This window comes from Microtus ochrogaster, unplaced genomic scaffold (assembly GCF_000317375.1).
Source record: "Microtus ochrogaster isolate Prairie Vole_2 unplaced genomic scaffold, MicOch1.0 UNK119, whole genome shotgun sequence".
Taxonomy (NCBI): Eukaryota; Metazoa; Chordata; class Mammalia; order Rodentia; family Cricetidae; genus Microtus; species Microtus ochrogaster.
Window position 1 is genome coordinate 670,244 of NW_004949217.1, and position 14,795 is coordinate 685,038.

Consider the following 14,795-nt stretch of genomic DNA (forward strand, 5'->3'; position numbering starts at 1 on the left):
GGATATCTTGCTCAGCCCAGATACAGTGGAAAGGGCCTTGGTCCTGCCTCAAAACAATATACTAGACTTTGTTGTCTCCCCATAGGAAGCCTTACTCTCTGAGGAGTAAATGTGGGGGAGGAAGTGGAGGAAACAGGAGGAGATGAGGCAGTGGGAACTGGGATTGGTATGTAAAATGAGAAAAGATAGTGTTTTTTAAAAAATAAATTAATTAATATTGAAAACGATTTTTAAAAGCATAATGAAATATAAATCTTAAGAAAAAATTTTACTGAGAGCAGTGGTTGTCTCAAAGGTTATTAGAAATACTAGGCTTTTTAAAAGCAAGCAGAATCAGCTAACTGAAATTCCTTTTACTCTCACAATCATCACTGAAAGATAAATAGGGATAGGCCCACTGACGACTGTCTCAGGTAGTCACTAAGTATCACAATATTGACAAAAGAATCATGGTTTTAGTTTTATACTCTCAATCCTGGGAGTTAGAACTTTTAATTGAGAGAATGAAGGTCAGAGAATTATTTTAAATGGGCCATATGACTGCCTTTACTCTAAAAGGAAGATTACCCTCTCTACTACCAAGGTTTCTAGAGCTTGTCTAATACCAACACTTCCTAAATTCTTTGCACCTGTCAACAATATTCTCTCGATAAATTCTCCTTTGTTCCTGGACTTGTATTACAACTACCTGAAGGTTGCAGACTTTATATTGCCATTGGCCCTGTATCCCTTACACATATTTCAATATTGGTATAACATTAAAACATTAGGTCATTTTTTTCAGTTATTAAAATTTAGATAACCATTATGTGATATTTTGAAAATGGTATGTGCTCATACATTAATAGCATAAAATGTCTGAAAGAATTTTAACAGTGAAATTTCCTGTGGTACTAGTTAGAGTAGAAGAAATGAGCACGCTCTAGAAAAATCCAACAGTAAATAGTATCATAACACTTTGTAACAGATCCTTGACAAAGGTGAGAAATTTTTATATGTCTACCCAGGTACAGAATGCTTCAGTGTTTTTCCAATCAAAATAGTTTCTCAATGGAAACAGTCTTGGTTTTTAATATTCTGCATTCACAGAAAGTATTTATTTTCTAGTAGACAGTTTTATTTATAAGTAATAAAGAAAAAATTGTTGAGAAAATAATATATGAACAAATATTTCTGCCGTATTTCAAATCAATATAAGTACAGAGGTGCATGTGGTAACAGTGGCAGAACTCCATATGACATGATTATTGTGTCTGGTGCTCTATGTTTTCAATGTAAATTTTTAAATTGTCATAAAACATGCATCTAAGTTTTCAGAAAGATTTGATGAAAACTGTAGAGAATTCAGCAAAGTAGTAAAAATGCTTTTAAGTAGAAATATTTTAACATTCCTCTTTCTAAACAAAGATTCATGATTAATCACCACATCAATTTTCTGAAGGTCAGAACTCATTATTCTAAACAGCTATTAAATTTCAAACAAATAATTGTTACATACATACACATTTATATTGCAGTTATATTTTTGCAAGTATCTTGGATTTTTATAGTTTACATGTAAACCAGAATAATTTATTTGTCTAAGAAGATGGAGAAAAATCTTTAGCCTGTATTTTTATGACATACTGGAAGAAATAATTTATCACAGTTATGTTATCGTCAGCAGAAGTTCCAGTGGCACACAATATTGAATATCACCCCACATATTAAAGAAAAATGTTTCTAAATTTTGAGAATTCAGCATTAAAACTCAAAAGGTCATAGTTTCCAATTACTATTAGCGGAAAAATCATAAGTAAATATTAATAAAAATTAAACTCAAGAGGATTTATCCTAGGCATGTCAAAACTAAGTTCACTGCTTTATTAATTTTAGATCATGTATTATGTGATTAAATAAGAATCTTTCCGATATAATAAAAGAAGCATTCAAAATTTAAAAAATCACATGCAATTTTTGAGGTAGAAAATTACACTTAAGTGTAATGACCTTGCAAATATTTCTATTAAGATGGAAGCAGGTGGCTGGAGAGATGACTCAGCAGTTAAGAGCAAGAGATGCTCTTGCAGAGAAGTGGGGTTTGATTCCCATTATGCATATGGAGGTTTGCAACTATCTGCAACTTCAGTCCCAGAGGATCCTCTGCCTTCTTCTGGTCTCTGTGAGCACTATTCATGCATGTGGTGCACTGACATGCATGTAGGCAAAAACACCATACACATAAAACAATCAATCAAACAAATAATTTTGTTTGATAAATAAATAAATAAATAAATAAATAAATAAATAAATAAATAAACATTCTAAAGTTGGAATCTGGATAATTGTTAGAACTCATGTTTAGTTACTTAATTAAGCAAAAAATCACTGGAATCAAGCTTTCTAGTATTTTTCTTGACAGAATAAATATTCAAAAATAATAAATGAAGTAAAAGTAAGAATACTTTAGTATAGACTATTAACAAAATCATAATAATTTGATGAATAAAATCCTAGAAAAAACAAACAAAGCAATTGTATGCACAATGTTTATATTTCAGTACTCACACAATGCAGAAATCAGTGAAGAAATGCTTATCAAGCTATGTATGATGAGCCCACATTGTGATAAATCCATTATGACGCAGAAGTTGGTCTAATACACCTAACCTGCTGATACTTCTGAGCACTGATCTCAGGATACTAATTTGGCTACACTTGGGAAATACTATGTATCTGTGTATTTGTATGAATGTTTCACAGAACACCACACAAACACAACCTTGTATAATATATTTTTGCTTGAGGTCACGTGATATTTCTGTTACATATTACCCAACTGTGCTCCACAAAAGTCAAGTTCATTCATTTTGGAGTCTTCTGGATCATCATGAATCCCTAGTATCACACAAAGGCTGAGTTTCTCTTTTTATAACCAGGGTTGTGTCCAGCGTAACTCCTAAACTGTTCCAAATCTCTACTAAGGATATTTTGGGCATGATGATGCCACTTTAGAATTGTGATAACAATTTTCTGTTTAGTGAACACTGATGCATCATACGGACTCAAAGTTGTCCCTTACAGGCCTCCTTTTGTTCATCAAGGGTTCAAATATAAAAGCTTTCATTCCTGTTTACACGGCTTTAAGAACAGTCTGGGTGAAATGCCTAACGTCATACTAGCAAAGTAAAAGAAAATGCCAGCATTCTTCTTTTAAATCTTGAGCCACTGGCACTGAAATGCTCTTATAGTTTTTGTAGGTGAGCAGTGCCTTCTATTTTCCCTCAAGATCAGACTCTTCATAGGAATCTTCAATTCTGTATGATAGCCAGAGCTGCAACAACTTGCTGAATAAATAGGTTTCCCAGATACTGTGTTTTGGGTACCAAGGGGCCAATAGGTTGCAAAGCAGGAATTAAGGCTTCAGTTTGTAAATTAGGTCTTCCTGTGTTCTAGCTGGCAGAGCATGAAGGTGATTCTCCTTCATGCTGGGATTCCTCCACCCTGAAGTGAATAAGTATTTTCCCCTCATTTGCTTCTTTAATGAGTTTTTCAAGTTGAGAACAGTTGTAGGGAGTGGCTCCGTCTCTAACAGGATGAGCTCACAGTGGATAGTTTGCTTCATGCGGCTCCTCCCTGTTTCTGTCCATACTGGGCCTGAGCCATGCTCCCTGGGTCTATGGCTCTTCTGGCCAAGGATAAGATCACGAGTCAATGTTGAAACATTTCAGTTGGGCCTCTGGTTGGTATTTTAAAAACTGACCTGACCTGAAGCTTATTCTAAATTATAGACTTTCAGCTACAGCAATGATCAACTTTAAGCCTCCAATAGTATTATACCCAAGACTAACCATTTTCCCCAATGTTAATGTAATGTGACCTCAGATGTCTTCCATTGTCTGACTACTGAATCTCTCCAAATGCTTAGCCAATGCAGAATTTTTGTACATTTCAAAATGTTCAGCTTGTGGAACTTTATCACATTTTTTACAGCAATGCATTCTGCCTTCTGCCTTGCCATAAAATTCCAGCCTATATCTAAACATTATTCATGCTTTTAGAGCAGCTGAAAGTTTGTGTAGTGCAGATGGAACTCTCAAACTAAAAGAAACTGAATCTCAGGCAGAAATATATGCAACTAATACATATTATAAAATGCGCTGTAGGTTCTTAGCATATATGATACAATTCTGTAATTTTACTTTATCCTTTTGTAACTAATTTCTGTTTTTTTAAAGTACTTGTAATTTTTGAGACTGTTGTATCATTCACAAATGAAGTGCAAAAGACAGTAAGAAACATACGTGGACCAGCAGCTAATGTGTGTTCTTGTCTTGGATACCAAAGGCTGAATCATTTTTGAAAGGAACCTTATAAATGTCCCTTTCCGGCTTCTGCATTTTTCAATAATCTTGGAAATAAGATAGAAATTTAATTGGAATTAATTAATGTCCAGAATTCCTTTGTTAACAAATATTTTCTGAATAACTATGTATTCTTTTATAGTTTCTAAAGTACTTTGTGTCTTCCATACTAAATTTCATATCAGTCTGCTATCATTCTCCAAATTTGTGAAGCTTTATAAAAGTTCTGCTTAGCCATTAATTCTCCACCATGGCAACAACCATATCTGGGAATAAAATTAATCATAATTCTAAGTATATTGGTTAATCATTCTTACAAGTATATATGTTGGCAGAAGATATTTGATCTGCAAATTACCCTATATATAACTGGTATTAATTCTACTCTATAATTTTCTTGTTTTTTTTTCTTTTTTAAATTTACTTTTTATAAAAAGAAAGCAAACTATGTTTTTTTCATCCTATTTACCAATCACAGTATCCACTCACCCCACCACTACCCCAACTCTTCCCCCCAATTCACTCCTCAGAGAGGACAAGGCACATTGCTTTGGGGAAGGCAGGGTATCCATCCAAAGAGAATTTGTTCCAAAAAGCCAGTACAAGCAGCAGTAACAACTTCTTTGAAAACCACAAGTTAACTTCATCTTCTTGCGTTAACCACATTTTCTGACCCCAGTGAAATCTCACTCTCCTTGTTTACGTCTCTGGAATAATTCAGTTTAAGAAAACAATGTTCTGACTGGCACTAGTGGTGCACACCTTTCTTTGATACCTGTTTCAAAATAACAGCAATAACAAAACAAATAAACAAATCTATGTTCTTTCACCCTTGAAAGTATGGCTGGTTAGTGAAAACTGAGACCTCTTGAAATATAGTGGGGAGTTTTTCTTTGTTGGGAATGGACTGAGCATGGAAAGAGATGTCATATTCTTCCTTTGATGTGAGCAGCAAAGCAAGCAGAAACACTACTAGCAGCAGTAGCATTGGTAGAGTGGGGGAAGAGAAAGGGAACACAGAAAATGAAGTTTTGTTACCAAATTCAATATAGGAATTTAGCATAGCCTTATTTGCTTCTTAGTTAGTTTGTTTGTTTTTTCATTTTCTTTTTCTTTTTTTTTTTTTTTTTTTTTTTTTTTTTTTTTTTGGTTTGTCGAGACAGGGTTCTCTGTAGCTTTAGAGCCTGTCCTGGAACTAGCTCTTGTACACCAGACTGGTCCCACAGAGATCTGCCTGCCTCTACTGGGATTAAAGGCATGTGCCACCACCACCCAGCCTCCAATTTCTTTCAAACTGAGATTACAATTTGGTAATCTCAGTCCTCACAAACCTGAAGAATTATCCTCAGTTCCAGATTTTGAGGTTATGGAATTCAGGCAGTCTTCATTGTTAAAATTAATTAATTAATAAGATTCCTCTTTTGAGTAGCAGCTTGATAAGGAAGCATGCAAAAGACTGAATAAAATTTTTAGAAACACTTCACAGTATTTTCTCTTTTTCTCCTCAGAGGGAAAAAAATCATTATTTTGATATTTTTATAAATATAACTGTAAAATAAAATATTTTTCTTTGAAAAGTTCCAAAACTGCATACTCCATTTAATAAATACTAGTTTGAAAATAATTAGGTAGAACAATATATTTGTGCCTGGAAAAGAATTTTAAAATTTTGCCTTACCATCAAAGGAAAGCCTCTTTACTTTGGGAAGAAACACAGGTGTTTAGAATAAAACCACCTTTGCATCCTACAACTTTTCAAATAGAACCTGGCATGTTGGCACACTCCTTTAACACCGGTGCTCAGAAAGCCGAAGCAAACGGATCTTTGTGAGCTTGAAGGCGGTCCAATTTACGTGGAGAGTTCCAGGCCAGCCAATGCCACGTGTTAAGATGCTATCTAAACAAACAAAAACTTTACAATAGACTTGGTCTAGATTAAGACAACCAAAACAGTAACCACAAAAACAACAAGATAAAGTCAGGGTTCTTTGGAGGAACAGAACTAACACAATGAGACTATGTATGTAAATAATGAATGCCATTGCCGTCACGTACAGACTGTCATTCAGCTAGTTCAACAGTGAATGGGAAGTCTGAAAGTTCAGTAGTTGTTCAGTCCATGAGGCTGGATGTCTCAGTTGCCTGTCAGTCTGAAACCCTGAATAAGTGAACTCTCATAACAGTCAATTGAGAGTGAGGGCATACAGGCAAAGAGCAAAAGCTTTCTTCTTTCATATCCTTTATATCGGCTACTACCAGAAGGCGAGGCCCAGAATAACAGTCTATCTTCCCTCCACAAGAGATCCCAAGTAAAGCTGAGTTTCCCCACTTCAAATGATTTAATTAAGAACATCTCTCTTAGGTGTACCTAGCCACGTGGGTTTTAGTTAATTCTAGATGTAGTCAAGTTAACAACTTAGACTAGCCATCACACAATGGCTCCTGAGAGTTCTTGTCATGTCAAGCAGAAACATGCATCTTAATCCAAAAACAGAAGTGATAATTTGGATCTAGATAAACAAATGAGTCCCATCTTTTAAATGACCAGAAATATGATTGTAGCATAATGAGTAGCAGAGAAAATATTGAAGAACCAGCTTCCAAGAAAATTATTGCTTCTCATTCTTGGCACAGACATAAACTCAGGTTCTTTGATTAGATTCATTATCCTTGTTTATACCACCAGTATGATAGGAAGGAGGATAAAATATAATAGTTATGTAAATTTTCTCTCATTTCACGGAACAAGAGAAATAAAACACTGACCACTCAACAAACCAAAGAAATTAAAAAAATCTTTGCTTACGACAGCAATTCCCATGAGCTGATTAATTCCATTTACATTTTTTTCAGTTGGTTTCTTTCATTTTTTGAGGCTAACATTGCAGCTAGTGTTTTTTTTTAATGTTTCTGTTTTAGCTTAAGTATATTCAATAGTCCTAAGTGGTCAGTTTTAAAGTTATTAGAAACATGTTTGATTTTGCTACTGATGATAGATGTCTGTGCATGTATACATAATTACACATATAAACACCAGAAGGAAAAATACAGGAAAGAAAAAAAGAAAAGAAAATTCTGGAACTAGCATTCGAATGTGTGTCAGCAAAGCCAGTTGTTTATATTACTGATTTTTAAAGCTATAAAAGTTTTGCTTATAATGTTTGCTAAATTATTTTGCAGTGCTAAGCAAGACTGATGTCACAATAGGAAAGTCCTAAGCACAAAGGGTTGATTCTGCTCATGCTGCTTATTCTTCACAGTATGGCTAGAGTTTCTCTTCACATTGCCTTGCTTTCAGTACCCAATCTGAAATAAATGTCCCAGAAGAAGGAAGCCATGTCAGATCCAGGCAATACGCATAAGGTCTCTCATCAGCTGTGTTACACAAGCACTTTTACTCAGTGCTGGCTGTGGACATGAACCAGAAGTGCTGGCCTTCCTTGAGGAAACCATTGCAGAGCACAGGGCAATGGACAGTAGTGCCTCTGAATGTTTTCTAGACGTGTGGGGATTAATTAGGAATAACAATTAATTTGGACTAACAATGCTGCTTGCTGCATAGCCTTGTCAGCACGTCTTTCTCTCAGCTCTACTATGTACGCAGACCTAGTGATTTAAAAGTGACTCTGTGGAGTTCAAAAAAAAGAAAAAAAGGAAGGAAAAAAGGAAGGAAAAAAGGAAGGAAGGAAGGAAGGAAGGAAGGAAGGAAGGAAGGAAGGAAGGAAGGAAGGAAGGAAGGGGGAAGAAGGGAGAAAAGGAAGATGAGTATTTAAAAGTTTTAGTTAGGAAACTTGCATTTATAAGCAAAATATGACTCTCAATGCTAGTCCATTGGGAAAATAATCTGTTTCATGCGTAGGTGTATCACATACAACAGGGGGAGAAAACCTCTTGGTCAAGTTGCTTTTCTTTCTCTTCCTATTAGGTGTCTACTGAAAAAAATTACAAAACAAAGACATTAAGCAAATTGGGCATATCATTCAGCATCCTTCAGAAACACCAGGCACGTTCCTTACCAGTGACATCGGTGCTCACACCTGTGCTTAGGACCACATGTGTTATGCCTACCTTACTATCTCCTTAACAACTATCTCCTCTTCAGGTAGGGAACCCCAAAACCACTCTGTTAATTCCAATTCCTCATCAATCACCCATAGCTCCTGTCCCTACACAGGAGCCTAGTCCAGAGTGCTTTCTTGGAGAAAGTCACAACTTCAATACGCAAGGACAGTGAGCATAACTAAAACAACAGATGGTAGATAGAATTCTTTTCTGATGCCTCCCGTCCTTCTCAAATCCACCACCTTGTTAACAAGCATGGCACACTGTGCTCAAAAGAAAGCACTCTACCACAGGGAAAGAGAATCTCTCCTAGATGGTTAGGCTATGAGGAAAACTTAAAGGGTAGAAAGAACATCAACAGACTCTCAGCACTGTGAACTCAGGGACCAGTGTGAAGCTGGTACTGAAATCAAACAAACAAAAGCTAGTATCACTGCCATTTAGTATATGCAAAACTTTGGAAAGGGTCTTGTAAAAGAAGACACTTTCTTGTTTCTAGGCATCAACAGTATTGATCTGAGCTTTTATCAGTCTACACGGAATACATATGTATTGACAAATGCACACTCACTAAAGATAATGTGATCAACTCTCAGGGAAACTGTACTTAGGTCAGATCTCGATATCGGATATATCAGAATGGGAATTTTAAATAACTATACCTAATCTGCTGAAAAAGAAAGTGCATACACCTATCCATACTAACGGGAGCCTTTTAAAGAGATAAGAGCTAAAAGATTCAAATAATGAAGCCTTGTGAAGTGTGTGTGGTAAGACAGAAAGCTGCCTGCATATCTGTAAGTGGTCCGTGCATGTGCACAGTAAGGCAGAAAGTTGCCTGCATATCTGTAAGGGGCCCATGCATGTGCACGGTAAGACAGGAAATTGCCTGCATATCTGTAAAAGGTCAATGCATGTGTGTGGTTAGACAGGAAGTTTCCTGCATCCCTGTAAGTGATCCATGCATGTACACAGTAAGACAGGAAGCTGCCTGCATATCTGTAAATCAACCATACATGTACACGGTATGACAGGAAGTTGCCTGCATATCTGTAAGGAGCCCATGAACAGACATTAAAAATTCAGTAAACTTTACAATTCCTGAATACAGTTAATCTCCACCAGACCACAAAAAGGAAGGGGGTGGGATATATCAAATAAAAAAAATATGTGATGAAACAAAAATCAAGTAGACTAACAGTGTCATTTGAGATAATACTAAGAGAAACAAAATAGCTTTTAAAATGTTTTTTTTTAATATTTTAGGATGTGATGGATGAAATTATCTTTAATATAATAAAGTAGATCACCGAACCAAAAATTCAGAGAATAATGGTTAAAGGAAGGTAGAAGGTGTTACTGAAAGTAAAAGTATAAGAATGGAAGCAGAAGACAAGGACTTCAGGAAGAGGGGAGCAGCCTAAGCAAAGAAGACTCTTTAGGCATGAAGTGAGCTGTTCAGAATATTGAGATTGTCAGTACTAAATTGCTGAAAGGAAATAAACTCAAGCCCAAATTCTATAATCAATGAAATACCATTAAAAATAATAAACATTTTCTATTAAAAAAAACTATTTTAAAAATACTGAATTCACCCCAGAACTCATCCTGTAACAAGTAGGAAAAGTTAGACTAATCAGAACATAGATTGAGTACTAGAATCAATAGGCAATTAGATCCCATACTACAGAAAACCATGTGCTAAATCAAAATGCATTTAATACAGTCTAGGGCTTCTCACATTTGTCTGCCTGTCTCTAATAAGTTAGAGAGAAAAATAAATATGCATTCCTTAAGGTTTTGAAAATACTGTTGAAAGCTACCTGCCACTTCATGCAATCCTTAAAATTCACGGAAAATGAATGCTAAATAATTAATATTGGATATTATTGTTATTTATCAAAAGATAAAAGCTTTGTCAAAAACAATAGGGGTACTGTTCAGTGGTAGACAACTTGTCTAACATTTGTTTATTGTTACTCTCAGTATAACATTTATTGCTTAAACAGATCTGGATCTGATCCCAAGCATTGAAAAATAAATCAATAAACAAAATGAGTTCTGATGATATTATACTACTATACTCATAGATAAGTCAGTGCCTTTATCCAGTAACCAGCAGAGAGACTTCCTTCAGCAGCAGATGGGAAGTAATACCCACAGTCAGACATTACAGTCTCCATGAGATCCCTCCCCTCAGCAATCAGGGACTCCCATGAAAGAGGAGGTGAAAAATTTGTAAGAGGCAGAGGGAAAAGATGACACCAGGAGAAGAAGACCTTCTCAATTAACAAAACAAAGTATATGCGCTCACAGAGATTGAAACAGCAGTCACAGGGCCTACATGGGTCTGCGCCAGGTCCTCTGTATATATATTATCACTATTAACTTAGCGTTTTTATGGGACTCCTTATTTTGAGAATGAGTGTGTCTCTGACTCTTTTGCCTATTCTTGGAACTCTTTTCTTCCTGTTGGGTTGCCTTGTCCAACTTCAATACGAAAGTTTTGCTTCATCTTATTATATTTTATTTTGTCATGTTTGGTTGTCATCTCTAAGAAGCCTGTTTTTTTTTTTTCCTAAGAGACAAAATAGATCCAGAAAGGAGGAGAGGCAGGGAAAAACTAGGAGAGGATGGAGAGGAAACTATAATCAGTACATATTGTATAAAAAAAGAATCTATTTTTAATAGAAAAAACATACTGTGATAGATTCTGCACAAATTTTGGAGACATACTGGCATTGCATAAAAATATTCAGTATTTTCCTTGTAGTATTATGGCAGGTCACAAAGCAACTTTCAGCAGCACACAGATCACTGTCTCAGAAGCACAGCATAGTTGAGATAGCAGGTGATCTTTTCCACCTTCTTAAACAAGATGAAAATGCTTTTATAAAGCTATCAATGAAAAGAATTCCTTAATCCCTCAGATACTACTTTTTGGCAGAAAACTATCCCATTCGACCCTTACATTAACCTTTGATGCGATGGCAGAGAATGTACATTCCTGTCCATTTAAAAATGAATGAGTAAATTGAGACACAGGGAATTTAAATTGCACAGGTAGTTAGCATCCATGCCAAGAAGAGAACATAGTTTCTGCCTGAATCCAGTGCCAATTCCATGATCCCTAGACACCTTGACCAAAAAATAGTGTAAAGCCAATTTATCTTGGATCATATTCAAGGGAATTTAGTTGTACTCACATTAAAAAGCAAATACATTTATAGGTTTTCTAGCATGCATGCCAAGTATAGTATTATGTAAAATTGCTACTGTTCCTAGTTCTCACATATTGAATATATGAAACTGAACCTGCTTCTGACTCAGGTGTGCTGTTCTTAAAGCTAAAGTGTAATTATGTATTCTTAAATGAATGAAATTTATTTGTCCAAATTTATTTTTTTTCAGGACTGGGAGGCCTTTATTCCCTGAGCCACCTAATGCAGGCCTCTGAATTTTGCTTTCCCTTTTTTAATTTTCAAATTTTTTATTAATTAAAATTTTCATTCATTTTACATCCCAACCACAGCTTCCCCTCACTCTTCTCCTTCTCTCCTATTCCCTCCCTGTTCCTCTCTGCCTCCCCATTCATTTATCCTCTGTTTCTGTTTAGAAAGGGGCACGCCTTCCATGACTTTTTTTGTTTGAAATCTTTAAAGAGAAAAATAAGTGAGATACAACAAAATAAAACAATAAAGAATTAACTACAGATGTCATTCAAAATACAGAATGGGAATAGGAAGACTTTTTATGCAAATTACCTGAGGGTTCTTACTGTCATTGGTTTATTTCTTCAGATGTCAGTGACCAATTTGACTTCCTTGGCTAGAATGGAAGCCTCAAGTGTCGTCTTGCTTTCAAGGTTTACACCGCTGTGTGCTTTGTCAGACACTAAAATGTTGCAGTCTTACCCCGAATACAATCTTCATTCACACAAACTGTTGGCCCTTCTACTGTGTTTGTCAGCCCAGAGCTGTTCAGAAGGAGGTATTATGTTTTTGGTATTCTTTCTTTTTTTCAACACACTCACCTCTTTGACTACAGCCAGAAGCTTTGAAGGTAGCTGCCGATAACAAAATTCGAATTGATGGGCACATGAACACTTGACACGGTTTCCAGCTGGACTACCCTACAAGCCTTATCATAGAAAGAAGAGGGGCTTTCTGCAGTGCTCTGAATGGGAATCTGTTGGCCTATTCTGTGGAGAAAATCCTGCCAAATTAGACCTGGGTTGCCAGACTCCTAGTTTATAAGAAAGAGTCTCATATTGGATGTCTATGCCCTTCTTTCATATCCATTGACAGCAAAAGTTGCTTGTTTTCCTCTGATCCAAAAGGTTCGCTTGGGAAAAGAGTCAGAAAGGTAGAAGAAACATGATAATAAGTCAATGAGATAAGTGGACTGACTTTGAAAGCAGATCGCAAGTGAATAAATGGGAATTTTGGCTTAGAGATCTTTTTTTCAGTAATTAAAAGTTTGTCTTTGACTATTTCTCTGGTATTTCTTGATAGCCGGAGGAACAAAATTAGGAAGATGGCAGAGTAATCTTTATGTTCAGAGGAAAACATGGTATGTTTTCATGTCCATATCAACATATTTTTCCATAACTCTAGCATGTGTGATTTCACTCATTAGGCAGACACTAGCCATGTTTACCTCTGCAAAAGTTTTTATAAATACCTCCTACAATTTTTCTAAGTACCACCCATGAGAACCTGTGCAGAAGATGTGGAAATGGTGTCTTAGAAACATACATGTCAGTGACTGGCTCTTGTCAAGTGTAAAGTTTTTAAGGTTTAGTGGTTTGAAAACTATTTTTTTTCTAATTAGGACAAAGACACTGAGATCATTAAAGATTTCTAGGTAAGGGTCTGTTAGAAACCAAAATATTCAGGAGCCTGATATTCTAAATTAACATTCTATCTAATATTGTGTGCAGCAAGTCAGTGACCCTATACAACTCACCATATTTTCTTATCTCTCTAAGGAAAATTAATGCTCAGTGATAGATACTGTGTGGGTCTAATAGTGTAAGTGAGGTCTCTATGTGAATTACTAAGTTCAGGTGAAGTATCAGGGTAATACAAGATTTTTCTTATTTACACATATGAACATTTGTCTTCAGACACAACACAGTGTGCAATTCAAATAAGATAATATGTGATATGCTTTAGACACCGTTTACACTTATATGAATATAAAGTAGTGTTATCTCTATTTTTAAAGAGACTTATTAGAGAAAAATTCAAGTATAAAACCAGTAATAAACATACAGTGGTAACCGCACCATTGCTTTAGCTACATCATGGCCTTCAACTTCACCTCACTTCCCCAGAAATTTGTGATTTAAAGGCAGTGCGTACAACGTCTGACAAGCCCTGAGGGAAGAAGTCATCTCAAAGGAAAACTTAAACTGCAATTTTCTTTTTTATCATTTAACTCTTAACTCCAGTGAGATCTAGGAAAACATATCTCAGATTCCAGTGGCTTCAAAGACTGGCCATCCAAGCAAGTGGCATGATCTGATTATATCAAGAGGCCCCACCTGAAAAATATATCTTTCCTTAGGGACATTCCTGGAATTCCCATCCTTGAGAACAAACAGAAAGTCCTTTGAATATACACAGAGGTGCTAATATAGCATTTGTCCATGTAACAGTTTGGACAGAAAATGAATAAAAATAACTTGACATAACTTCAAGGTGGAAAAAGAACTGATTACACTTTAATCTTTGCTCTGGCAAAATGTTTTTTGTTCCCATACCAAATTAAAAATTCTACTTAAATTGTCAACTTCCTAAACTGAAACCATCCAGTATAAACATTATTTGCTATTGTGCCTATAACATCAGATTTCTCCCTTCCATGCCTCCACAATATAACCTTTAATGACGTTTAGTAACAGTCTCTCAGGTCATTAAAAACATGAGCTGATTGGGACTTGCCTTTATCAAGCAGAAAAAGTTCAAAGATCAGGGTTTAGCATAGAAGGGCAACTATACACAAATGATGAACAGAAGACCATCAGACAATAAGCTAGACCAGTTTCTCTCCTCCTGCCTATTCTTGAATCCATTTATTAAATAGCCACTCTAAGGCTTATTATCAGTTATAATTGCTTGGCCAATGGTTTAGGCTATTTTTGGCTAGCTCTAACTATAAATTAATCCATTTCTAATAGTTTATATTTTACCATAAGGCTCATGGCTTGCAGGCAGGTTCGGACCTCATTCTCCTTTGGCGGCAACATGGCTGTACTCTTGAGTCCACCTACTCTGTCTGTCTGTCTCTCTTTCTCTCTCTGTCTCTCTGTCTCTGTCTCTCTCTGTCTCTCTGTCTCTGTCTCTCTCTGTCTCTCTCTGTCTCTCTCTCTCTCTCTCTCTCTCT